At 40.0% G+C, this 11,826-nt stretch overlaps 1 pseudogene; it reads left to right on the top strand.

The window, feature by feature from the left end:
* The first annotated feature begins 28 nt into the window (after positions 1–28).
* LOC122013517 lies at positions 29–10,556 on the top strand (annotated as a pseudogene).
* The last annotated feature ends 1,270 nt before the right edge of the window (positions 10,557–11,826 follow it).

The following is an 11,826-nucleotide window of genomic DNA, read 5'->3' as shown; positions in this document are numbered from 1 at the left end:
TAGAGAGGCTACTGAGTTCATCGAAAAGATGCCATTTGAGCCAAATTGCAAGGCGTGGGGTGCGAAGCTCAATGGAGCATTGGTATACGGTGATGTTGCACTTGGGCGGCTTGCCTTTGAACCTCTGCTGGAGATTGAGCCTGTGTGCACAGGGAACTACATTCTCATTTTGGATTTGTACTCCCAGGTTGGGAGATGGGAAGAAGCTAAGAAGGTGAGGGGGCGGATGAAGGAGATAGGATTGGAACATGTTCCAGCTTGCAGTTGGATTGAGACCTGCGATGGTCCGGAGTCATCTGTAGCTGGCAATACGTTGAACACGAGATCTGCAGAAATATTACAAGGATTGCTGGGATTGATGAGGAAGGTAGGTTATACTTCCTTTGAAGAGTTAGAGGAGGATTACTACTACATTATATTTGTTCCAATATTGTTTTGAGGATTAAAAAAAAAAGTGTACCATGCTTCATCCTGAGGATGCCCCCAAAGAGGTAGAAGCGTATTGTCACGCCTTGACAGGATGCTAGAGCTCTATTCCTTGTGGTCGGACCAAAACAAACTTAGGCAATTGTGGAGGTATGCAATTCTTCCCTCGGAGTTATCTCTAAGTAATTGGCCATATTCTCCCTTTCCCTCATGAACTCTCTCTCCTGGAGAAAAATAATTAAGCTAACAACACCTAAGGCGATTTTATCAGTTAAGTGCGCTATTCTTTGTGATCCCTCCCAAAAAAGTTTTCTATCATTGACATTCTCCTCGTTGAAGGTAGAATTACCAAATTGATTGCAATAAAATTGAAACATATTCTTCATTTGATCCAAATAGTTGGAACCCAACAAAACAATCGGTCTATAAGAAATTCGAAAAGGAATTAAATTCTAAATAGAGGATGGAAGAATTAACCAAGTCGATCTATTTATTGTTAGATCAATGTTTTAAAATTCAAGCTAAGCCTCAATAAAGTGGCGCATTCGGATTAGTTTATTTAAATACGTTTTCAAAAAAATATATATTAATCTAATTGTAAAAATACTTACCTGAACTAAATAAACCTTTTACATTCGGTCAAACAATTCCACCGACACTTTGGTTATTGATCATGGACTGGAAGTAGATTCTGGTGTTAAGTTTACAAATTGAACCTAAGATAAAAAATTATAAATTAGAGAAAAATCACTCATCGTAATTTTAACTTTGTATGTAGTTTTTATATCTAAAAAATTTTATTTCCACTCCCTGCATATAAAATTTTATTTGCTTCAACTCCCTTATACAAATATTGTTACTTAATTATCCTTTAGATTTTTTTAGATACAAAAAGTCTAAAATTGATTATAATTTTTCTTAAATTCAGCACTTTAAATTAGAATCCAGTATGATCCGGTGGTAAGAATCGGAGGCCCACATAGGGAGGGGTCAATGACACGAGGGAGTCAAGGTCCTGGCTGAGCGGGGGAAAGCCACCTGCCGACCAGCCGGAGTAAATCCCAGGTCGGCGTGTAGATAGCTCGATCTCAGGTCGAGCTTCCGACACACACGCGCCCTTATAGAGGAACCATCGTGCCGAGCGATCGATCCGCTCAGCCGAACCGCAAGCCAACCAGATCGCACTCCCGTCCGAGTATGTGACCGAGCGGCCTTCTCGCCCGGTCCGATGCACATGCACACCCGAGCACTCTGGAAGCCGAGCGGACATCCCGTCCGGCCCAATAAGAGACAAAAGACTTAGAAGAGTACAAAGAGGGCAGCTAGTGATATCATTCTCGAGACACCTGCTAACGACAATCAGCATGGTTGACGGTCGGGTCGTACTGAGGATCATACGGTGGAAGTTTCCACTGTCGTAGCAGAGATATGCTCGGACAGTTGCGGTATGGCGTCAGACACGTTTTTCTGACACAATCATTCTGAGGTATGCTTTGAGGAGCGTGCAAGTTTCAGGAAGTGTGCACGCGCCTCTCCGGGGTCCTATATAAAGATCTCCGGACTTCGACGGAGGTATGGTTTTTCTCCTCATCTACTGTAGCCACAGTCTCGCCATTTGACCTCTGTTTCACCTTATCGTTGCCTGACTTGAGCGTCGGAGGATCGTCGCCGGGAACCCATTCCCGGCCCGACTTTGTTGCAGGTTCACCGGAGGCCCACGTCACCGCGGAGATCACCCGGAGGCAGCAGAGAGCGCCACGTCCCCAGTTTTCATCGACTCAGCGCTTGGACAAGATCACAGTATATTTCTAACAAAATTGTCCTCTCATATTTTTTAGGTATAAAAATCTAAAAATAAGTATAATTTTTCTTAAATTCAACACTTTAAACTAGAATCCAGTATATTTTATATCAAATTGAATATGACTTTTTTCCTACTTAATATAATTTTTCTAAATTCAATACCATTCAAAGAAAATCTAGTATATTTTCTATCCAATTGAGTATCATTTAAAGAAAATCTAGTATATTTTTCATCTAATTGAAGTGGTAAAATAGTCATGCTCAATTTGATAGAAAATTTATTGAATTTTAATTTAATGTGCTGAATTTAAGAAAAATTATACTCCTTTTTAAACTTTTTATACTTGAAAATATCATAGACAATTAGATAAATTAATGTCTATTATATTTAACTAGGAAATGGAAATAAAGATTTTGATTAATGAAGATAATATAAATTTACCTATATAAAAAAATATTTGTTAGACATAAAATAAAGATTTTACTTAGCTTCTTTTTTAATTTTTTATTAAATAAGTCAATTCTTAATCATCAATCATTTTTCGTAATAGTAATAATAATATGCCCACAAGTGTGATGGAGCATTCAGAATCCTCGACCTTTTAAAAATAATAATAATAATAAATAAATATTTCTTCCCCGCACCCCCAACAAACCACCGGATCCAACCACCATCTTCATCCTGAAACTTCATCCTGAAAAAAGGAAAAAATCCCTTTGTCTCTGTCTCTCCAATTTTCATTTATCCTCCAGTCTTTGCATTCCTCATTTCCTCTATCCCATTGAATAAAATTTCTTCTCATTCTCCCTTGTTCCCTTTTAGCATTCTTCCTCATGTGCTAAATTGCTGAGCCTAGGGTTTCCAGGTCGCCCCTTCGGATTGGGGGACACTAGCGGAGGCCAATCTAGGGTTAAGCTTAGTGGTTCGTCAATATTCAACGGGATCAAAAAGCGGGGCTGCCGCAAGGCCTCCAAGGCGGAGTCCGTTGCCTCCTTAACCCCCGCCGGCGGCCATCCCACCGTCACCATCAACCTCGCCTCCCGCCCCGTCGTATCCGCTCCCGTCTCCCCCTCCCCCGCCTCTGGTGTCGTCCTGCAGGTCGAGTCCCTCCCGCTCTTCCAGGACGTGCCCATCCCCGAGCGCCGGGCGCTCTTCATCCGTAAGCTTCAGATCCGCGCTGTGGTTTTCGACTTCTCCAACACGCTCAAGGCCAGGCGGGGTCAAGGTAGCTGTCAACATCTTCCGCATTCTCTCTTTGGCCTCCCGCCAGAACACCGACGCGGATCCCGCCGACCCAGAGGAGGATATCTACCTTCACCCCGCCTGGCCTCATCTCCATCCCGTCTATGAGATCCTTCTCCGCTAAATTATCTCGTCCGACACTGGAGATGAGATCCTCTGTCCCCAAAATGCTGTGTCCCCATGTCCCAGTGCCGATCGGACGGCTATGATATTTTCATGATGTACACTGCATTCTTAAGATGTGATTTAGTCCGTCCGATCGGCGCTGGGACATGGGGACACAGCATTTTGGGGACAGAGGATCTCATCTCCCGACACTGACACCAAGATTGTGAAGCGGTACATTTACCACTCCTTCGTACTCCGCCCCCTCGACCTCTTCGACTCGAGGGACCCTTGCTAGAGTTGAGATCCTCTGTCCCCTCGCCGATCGGACGATCATGATGACCTCGTGATGTGCACTGCATCTTTGAGATATGATTTAACCCGTCCGATCGGCGAGGGGACATGGGGACACCCCATTTTGGGGACAGAGGATCTCAACTCCTCGAGTTGAGATCCTCTGTCCCCAAAATGGGACAGAGGATCTCAACTCCCCTTGCTAACGTGAGTATCTTAAGACAATCCTCCATCGCATATACGACAAGTTCATGGTCCACCGCCCTTTTATTCGCAAATCCATCAATAACATCTTCTACCAGTTTATCTTCGAGACCGAGAGGCACAGCGACATCGTTGAACTGTTGGAGATCCTTGGCAGTATAATTAATGGATTCACCTTGCTGATGAAGGAGGAGCACAAGTTGTTCCTTGTACGTGCTCTCATCCCATTGCATCAGCCGAAATCTATTGCATTACTATTGGGGTGTACCATCAGCAACTCTCCTACTGCATTGTACAATTTGTCGAGAAAGATTATAAGTTGGTTGATACAGTCATTAGGTGGATGTTGAAGTATTGACCCATTGCTAATTGTTAGAAGGAAGTGATATTCCTTGGGAAGTTGGAAAAAATGCTGGAGGGAACCCAACCGGCAGAGTTCCAACGGTGCATTATTGGTGCAACGTGAATTCATGTTGACTCGGGCTCGGAATCAGACTCTGTTTGTCGTCACACGTGCAGAATTTGAAAACCTATGTTTATTACCGGTGTAACCATAACTATCAAATTTTCAGCCCCAAATCTTTTTTTGCTGTTTTTGTTAATTTTTTTTTTTTTGGATATTTAGGGTAATTTTTATATTCCTAGTATTTTTTAGAAAGAATTTATCTTGATCCATGTCTTGGTTGAGTTAAGATCGTTAAGTTAATTACTTTTCTTTTTGGATAAAAATCTATTTCCTTTCTTTACCATATTGAAATTAAGATTTGTTAATTGTAATTTATTTCCTTTGAGTCTTAGGTTATGGTCTATATAAGAGTCATGTTTATATGTTGAGGGATTAACCCTCTAATTTTAATAAAAAGTTTCTTTCTTAGAGGTTCCTCTTCTTGTCTTCTCCTCAATTTTTCGTCTTTTCGTTAGTTCTCAAGATAATCGCTATCTTGTCCGGCGTCAGTTGGTATCAGAGCATGAGAAGGTCATCCATTGATCCAATGGCAGGTCGTCGTGGTCATTGTCGCGATCGCAACAATAGGCAGGCTTCATCGGAAGAAGCTGAGCACCGTTGTCGGAGCGTTCAGGACATAATGATGATTGCCGATTGAGGATTTACGGAGGCAAGTTGTAGATTTAACTTAGCATATGATGGCGCGAGATTTCGAAGACCGTGAGATTTCATTTCATGGATTTGAGTGTTCCTTTGAGAACCCATATCACCGGTGAGACTCACCTCGTGAACGTCTTGAACGAGAGGAATCGACTGGAGACTTCGGATTTTGGGATCTGCCTGAATTTTCTGGTTCGTTGCGAGTATAGGTCTTCATCAACTGATCAACAAAGTAGAGCAGATCTTCGACTATAAGCGAGTTCCAGATCGGATGAAAGTGAAGTTAATTGTCATCAGACTCAAAGGGTGAGCATCAGCATGGTGGGAACAAATGCGACGCTCTCTGGACAAACAAGGTAAATCCCAAATAACTATCTGGGAAGATATGAGGGAAAACATGAAGGAATACTTTCTTCCCTTCACCTATACCTAAACTCTGTTCTAGCGACTTCACTCATTAAGATAGGGTGCGAGATCGGTCGACGAATATACAAAAGAGTATTTCCAGCTAGTGGTCTGAAATGATCTATCTGAGACGGAGGAGCAGCAAGTGACACGTTACTTAGGGGGTCTGTGCTTAGCCTTAAAAGATGCTCTCAGTCTTTATTCACTCTCGACGGTGTCAAAGGCCTTTCAACGTGCAATGGCGGATGAAATGCAACAAAAAAGGAAACTAGCGGGGAGAGACAACCAGAACAATCAGCTAGCTCGCCCTCAAAATTCTCGTCTTTCACATTAGCAGCCACTACAACAACCATCGCAGCGACCACCGCAACGATCACCACAGGTTTACACTAAGGTCGTCAGATATTATCAATGTGGTGGCTTATAAGGATATATGGCACACCAATGTAGGAATCCCTCTTCTATTGATCCGAGGGCAAAAGCTTATTGATCGAGGAAGAAGTGATAGAAGATACAACAACAATTGGCGATCCGATGTATGAAGTATCTGACGAAGTGATTTATGGTGATGATCATGAGACTTTGGTCATTCGTAAGAGTCTGCTGACTCCCAAGGGTAATTCGGGGGATGATTGATTGAGAACCAATATTTTTCATACTACCTGCACCATCGCGGATAAAGTCTGCAAGATGATTATCAACAACGGAGTTGTGAGAATGTAATTAATATCTGTAGAGGTTGTCCAGAAATTACAACTGAAGATAGACCGCCATCCTAAACCCTACAAGTTATCTTGGTTAAATAAAGAAAATGAGGTAACAGTAGACCGGTGATGTCTCGTTTCCTTTTCGATTGGCACGTATTTTGATAGTGTTTGGTGTGATGTGGTGGTCATGGATGCATGTCATGTATTGTTGGGCCGACCTTGGCAGTATGATCGCAATGCTGTTTATGATGGGTGGAAGAATACCTATACCCTTAACATTAAGGGGGAAAAAATTGTGTTGGAGCCACGGCGGGAAGGAACTACTCCAATTTCGGTAGCTAAAAATACTAATCTGCTTTCTATATTCAGGTTTTTAGATAAAGTAGAGCATGGAGTTGTATATGCTTTGCTACCATGACAAAACATTGCTTCGACCATGGATGCTGAGTTACTAGCCAAAGTACAACAGCTGCTACCACCTATGCGAGATATCCAACATCAAATTGACCTTGTTCCAGGGTCGAGTTTACCTACTCGGCCAGCTTATTATCTTAGCCCTAAGGAAGAAGAAGAATTGCAACATCAGGTGGTGGAATTGCTCGAAACGGGATACATCCGAAAGAGCACGAGCCCCTGCGCTATTTCTGCTACTAGTATCGAAGAAGGATGACTTCATGACATATATGTGTCGATAATAGAGCCATCAACAAGATTACAATGAAGTACATATTTCCAATTGCCCGCTTGGATGACATGTTAGACTAGCTATCCTGTTCTAAGGTCTTCTAAAAAATTGACCTTAAGGTTTGGTGATGTATGGAAGACGACATTCAAGACGCAACATGGGCTATATGAGTGGATGATCATGCCTTTTGGATTGTCCAATGCACCCGACACCTTCATGAGTTTATGCATCAGATCTTGTGCCCCTTTATGAGAAAGTTTATAATGGTATACTTTGATGACATCCTTGTTTACAGTCCGACATAGACATCACACTTCGATCATCTTCGTGCTATATTTGAAAAGTTGAAAACGGAGTGCTTATTTGTAAGCAAGAAGAAGTGTTCTTTCTTTACTACATTGGTAACTCTCCTTGGCTTTATTGTGTATACTGATGGTGTACATGCAGATCAAACAATGATAGATGCAATCCTGGAGTGGCCTCAACCGAGTACCTTACACGATGTCAAAAGTTTCCATGGCTTAGCTTCTTTCTACAACTGGTTCATCAGAAATGTTAGCACTCTGATTGCTCCTATCAACGAGTGTCTCAAGGGAAGGGAGTTCAAGTAGTCTGAAGAAGCAGAGGCTAGCTTTCAACTGGTCAAACAAAGGATGATCGAAACACCAGTTCTACTCTTCTTGATTTTGATAGTTTATTTGAGATCAACTGTGATGCATCCGGCATAGGTATCAGGGTTGTTTTGAGTCAATCTGGGTGACCAATTACTTTCTTCAATGAGAACCTCTCTGAGTCCAAGAAAAATTATTTTACCTATGACTTGGAGTTCTATGCTATAGTGCAGTCTTTGAAACATTGGTGACACTCCCTTCTAGAAGGAATTCATCCTGTTCATTGATTATGAAACATTAAAGTATATCAATGGTCAACACAAACAGAGCAGGTGGCATGCTAAGTGGGTGACTTACTTGCAAGAGTTCACCTTTACACTAAGGCACCAAGCTGGAAGTTTGAACCGTGTCGCAGATGCCCTGAGTCAGCGTTTTTCATTATTCACCACCATGAGTACTAGCATCGTGGGCTTTGAGGTTTTTCCAGATATGTATGCAACTGACCTATCATTCGGAAGGATATTCGAAGAGGTACATGATGATTATCGACATGATTTTATTTTGCATAATAGTTACCTATTTCGCGGGTTGCAATTGTACATTCCAGACTGCTCTCTAAGGCAGCAAATTATGAGCGAGCTTCATAATGAGGAGCACTTTGGACGTGATAAGACACCGACCCTCATCTCTACCAATTTCTATTAGCCCAAGTTGACCAGCGATGTGGCTCACTTTGTTGATCGATGTTTTGCATGCCACCGGTGTAAGGAGATTCTAACCAATGCAGGCTTGTACACTCCCATACTTGTTCCTGAAGCTCCTTGTCTCGATGTCAACATGGATTTCATATTGGGATTATCCTGCACCCAACGAGCTTCAAACTCAGTTCTTGTTGTTGTTGACCGATTCTCAAAGATGGCGCATTTCGTAGTTTGCAAGAAGACTATGGATGTTGCGCGGATTGCCCATCTTTACTTTAAGGAGATCGTACGTTTACATGGTGTTACTCGGTTCATGACTTCAGATCGAGATACCAAATTCATCAGTCACTTCTGGAAGAGCTTATAGGGGAAATTGGGAACACAGTTAAACTTTAGCAGTGTTTACCACCCTCAAACGGATGGACAAACTGAGGTGGCGAATCAGAGTCTAGATAATCTTCTGAGATGTCTTACAGGAATTAAGTCAAAGCAGTGGGACTTGACATTACCTCAAGAGCCTATGACACATTGAAAAATAGAACTACGGGATTGAGTTCTTTTGAGATTGTCTATGGTCGGAATCCATTAAGAGTTCTAGACTTAGCCCCTGTTCCACGTGTAGAGCAATTAGTTCTAAAGCAGATGAGATGACAGAAGATCTTCAAAGTCTTCATGAGTAGGTGAAACTGATAATTATGGAAAGCAATACTAAATATAAGGCTTAGGTCGATTGTCATCGTCGACAGATACTTTTTGAGATTAGAAATTTTGTATAGGCTGTATTAACTCATGATCGCTTCGTTGTTGGAAAATAAAATAAGCTAAAGGATCAAAAAATCGAACCATGCGAGATACTACAGAAGATTAACGACAATGCCTACAAATTGCGTCTTCCTAGTCATTTGAAGGCTTTTGATGTCTTCAATGTGAAGCATCTAACTCCTTATTCGACGGTTACTAATGAAGTTAATATGAACTTGAGAGCGAGTTCTTTTCAAGCCGGGGAGACTGATGCAGGCTCGACCCATGTTGAAACCCAATATGAGCCTTCAAATTTCAAACAGACATAACTTTTGAATTGAGACTCGGAATCGGGCTCCGTCTGTCGTCACACGTGCAGAATTTGAAAACCTACGTTTGTAACCACTGTAACCTTAACCGTCAAATTTTCATCTCCAAATTCTACCGTCTAAACCCTTTTCAGGGTCTTTTTGCTATTTTTGGTAATTTATATTTTTGGAGGTATTTAGGGTAATATTTATTTTTTTGGTATGTTTTAGAGAGGATTTGTCTTGATCCATGTCTTAAGATCGTTAAGTTAATTACTTTTCTTTTTCTTTTTGGATAAAAATCTATTTCCTTTCTTTATCATATTGGAATTAAGATTTATTAATTGTAATTTCTTTCCTTATTTGAGTCTTAGGTTGTGGTCTATATAAGAGTCATGTTTAGATGCTGAGGGATTAACCCTCTAATTTTAATAAAAAAATTTCTTCTTGGAGGTTCCTCTTTTTGTCTTCTCCTCAATTTTTCGTCTTCTCATTATCCCGCAAGATAATTGCTATCCTACCCAGCGTCAATTGTTCCTTTCTTCAAGAAGATTGCTTGCTGCCTCTGTAGTTCTCACTTTCAGGTTTGTTTCTTTGTCCATCTCTCTTTTATGTTGCTCGTTGAACTTATTTTAAGACTTCTTTTTCGTCAAACCATCATCATAGATATCAGTTTCTTGGACCAAGGTGTAAATTCCTGATAAGCTATGTGATTCCGCCAGTGCCTTTAACATTTAACTAGTGAGATTATAACAACGACCACATTATTTAGTCGTGATTTTCTCCTGTACTGCTTTTGCCGATGTTGCATATTTCCATAGTTGTACAAAATTTTCAACACTAACATGAAAGGAAAAAATTTGCTAAAAAAAAAAATTGATTGGTGAATCTTTTGTTTCTCTGTTTGAAAAATGATCACATTGTGAGCTTAGTCGCCCAAAACTGCAGTGTGATACTGCCCATCATATTTGAGGCACTAGAGAAGAACATGCAAAGCCATTGGAACCAATCTGTTTATGGTCTAACAGCTAATATTCGTAAGATGTTCCTCGACATGTATAGTGAGTTGTTTGAAATGTGTCAACAGCAATACCTAGACAACGAGGAACAAGCTAAATATTCCGAAGAGCAAAGGGAGTTGGCATGGAGAAGTATAGAAGCTGTTGAGCTGCTGTTCAGTCCAAGGCTTCAGGAGAAGACATATTTCTAGTCAAGTAGCCAAAATTTGGTTTCTTCTAATACCTTCCACCATTATTATTATAAGTACAACAATGCCTCATTGATATAATCTAAGATTTCATTTATTCTTTTAGATTGATAAAAAATGTTCTAAAACCTAATTTTAGTTTAATCACAGGAATGATTTGCTTGATATAAATGTATATATATTAGTCTTGAATAATCATCTCCTAAGATACCTGTTGCTGGTTCAATTTATGATACAAGGAGGAAGCACAGTGGAATCCTGGAACTTTAGACTCGACAACTGCATCTGATATCTCTTCTAATGATTAGGGAGATCCGCGAAATTGTGCTATCTCAGCAAATGGAGGCTTTTTGTCATCAGCAAGGATATCAAATTTGGCAGAGGCTTTACTTCATCTTCATGCATTGAATTGATATTGAAGCGGTGTAAGTAGTATGTACCAATTAGAATACATCGGTGTCATTTATTAACACGGAAGAGTCTTGAGACACTGCAGAATTAGAGCATTTCCAATTTCTTTCTGCATTTTTACCCACTTTTTTTTTGTTTTTGTTTTTATGCGCTTTATTTGACACTAGAGAAGTAGTAGACGGCATGTTCTTGGGGGAAAGAAAATGGAAAACGAAATATCATCCATAGTTTCCATGACAAAAATTCAGTAAAAAAAACTATGTGCATTTGGATTGAGTAGCTATTCTATTCTCTATATGATTTTTTAAGAAACAAATATTAAGTAGTAGATACTCATTTTATTAAAATATTATAAGGATCATAAATTTCAAACAAGAGGATATAATATTGTTACAAGGAAACATTAGCAAAGCTACAAAAGTACCTGACTTTGTCTCATAAATTAGTTCAGTGATCGAACTGGTTTGACCTTCGCTCTGGTTCAAGTATATATATATATATATATATATATATATATATAATAGATAAAAAAAAATCAAATTTTTTTATCGGTCAAAATTATGAAGCCCTTAGGTTAATCATTTATTAAAAAATAATTATTCATTAATTTAACGAAACTGAAACTTAATCTTTTATAAGATACTGAGAAAGCGTTGTATTACTGTATTATTATCCTGGGCAAGTAATGGTGTCTTTAGAAAAATATATAATAAGAGTCCTGCATTATTTATGCATAGCTAACTAGGTACAATTTAGGGATTAAAATCTTTTTCACCTAGAAAAACCGCAAAAATAGCATGATTTACTTTCTTCATTAAACTAAAGCCCATGATGAATACCTTTTACCACATAGTTATCCAGTGCAAAGTC

This window comes from Zingiber officinale, chromosome 8B, assembly GCF_018446385.1.
Source record: "Zingiber officinale cultivar Zhangliang chromosome 8B, Zo_v1.1, whole genome shotgun sequence".
NCBI classification, from domain to species: Eukaryota; Viridiplantae; Streptophyta; class Magnoliopsida; order Zingiberales; family Zingiberaceae; genus Zingiber; species Zingiber officinale.
The sequence above is the reverse complement of the archived record's forward strand: the minus strand, read 5'-3'. Positions and strand labels throughout refer to the sequence as shown.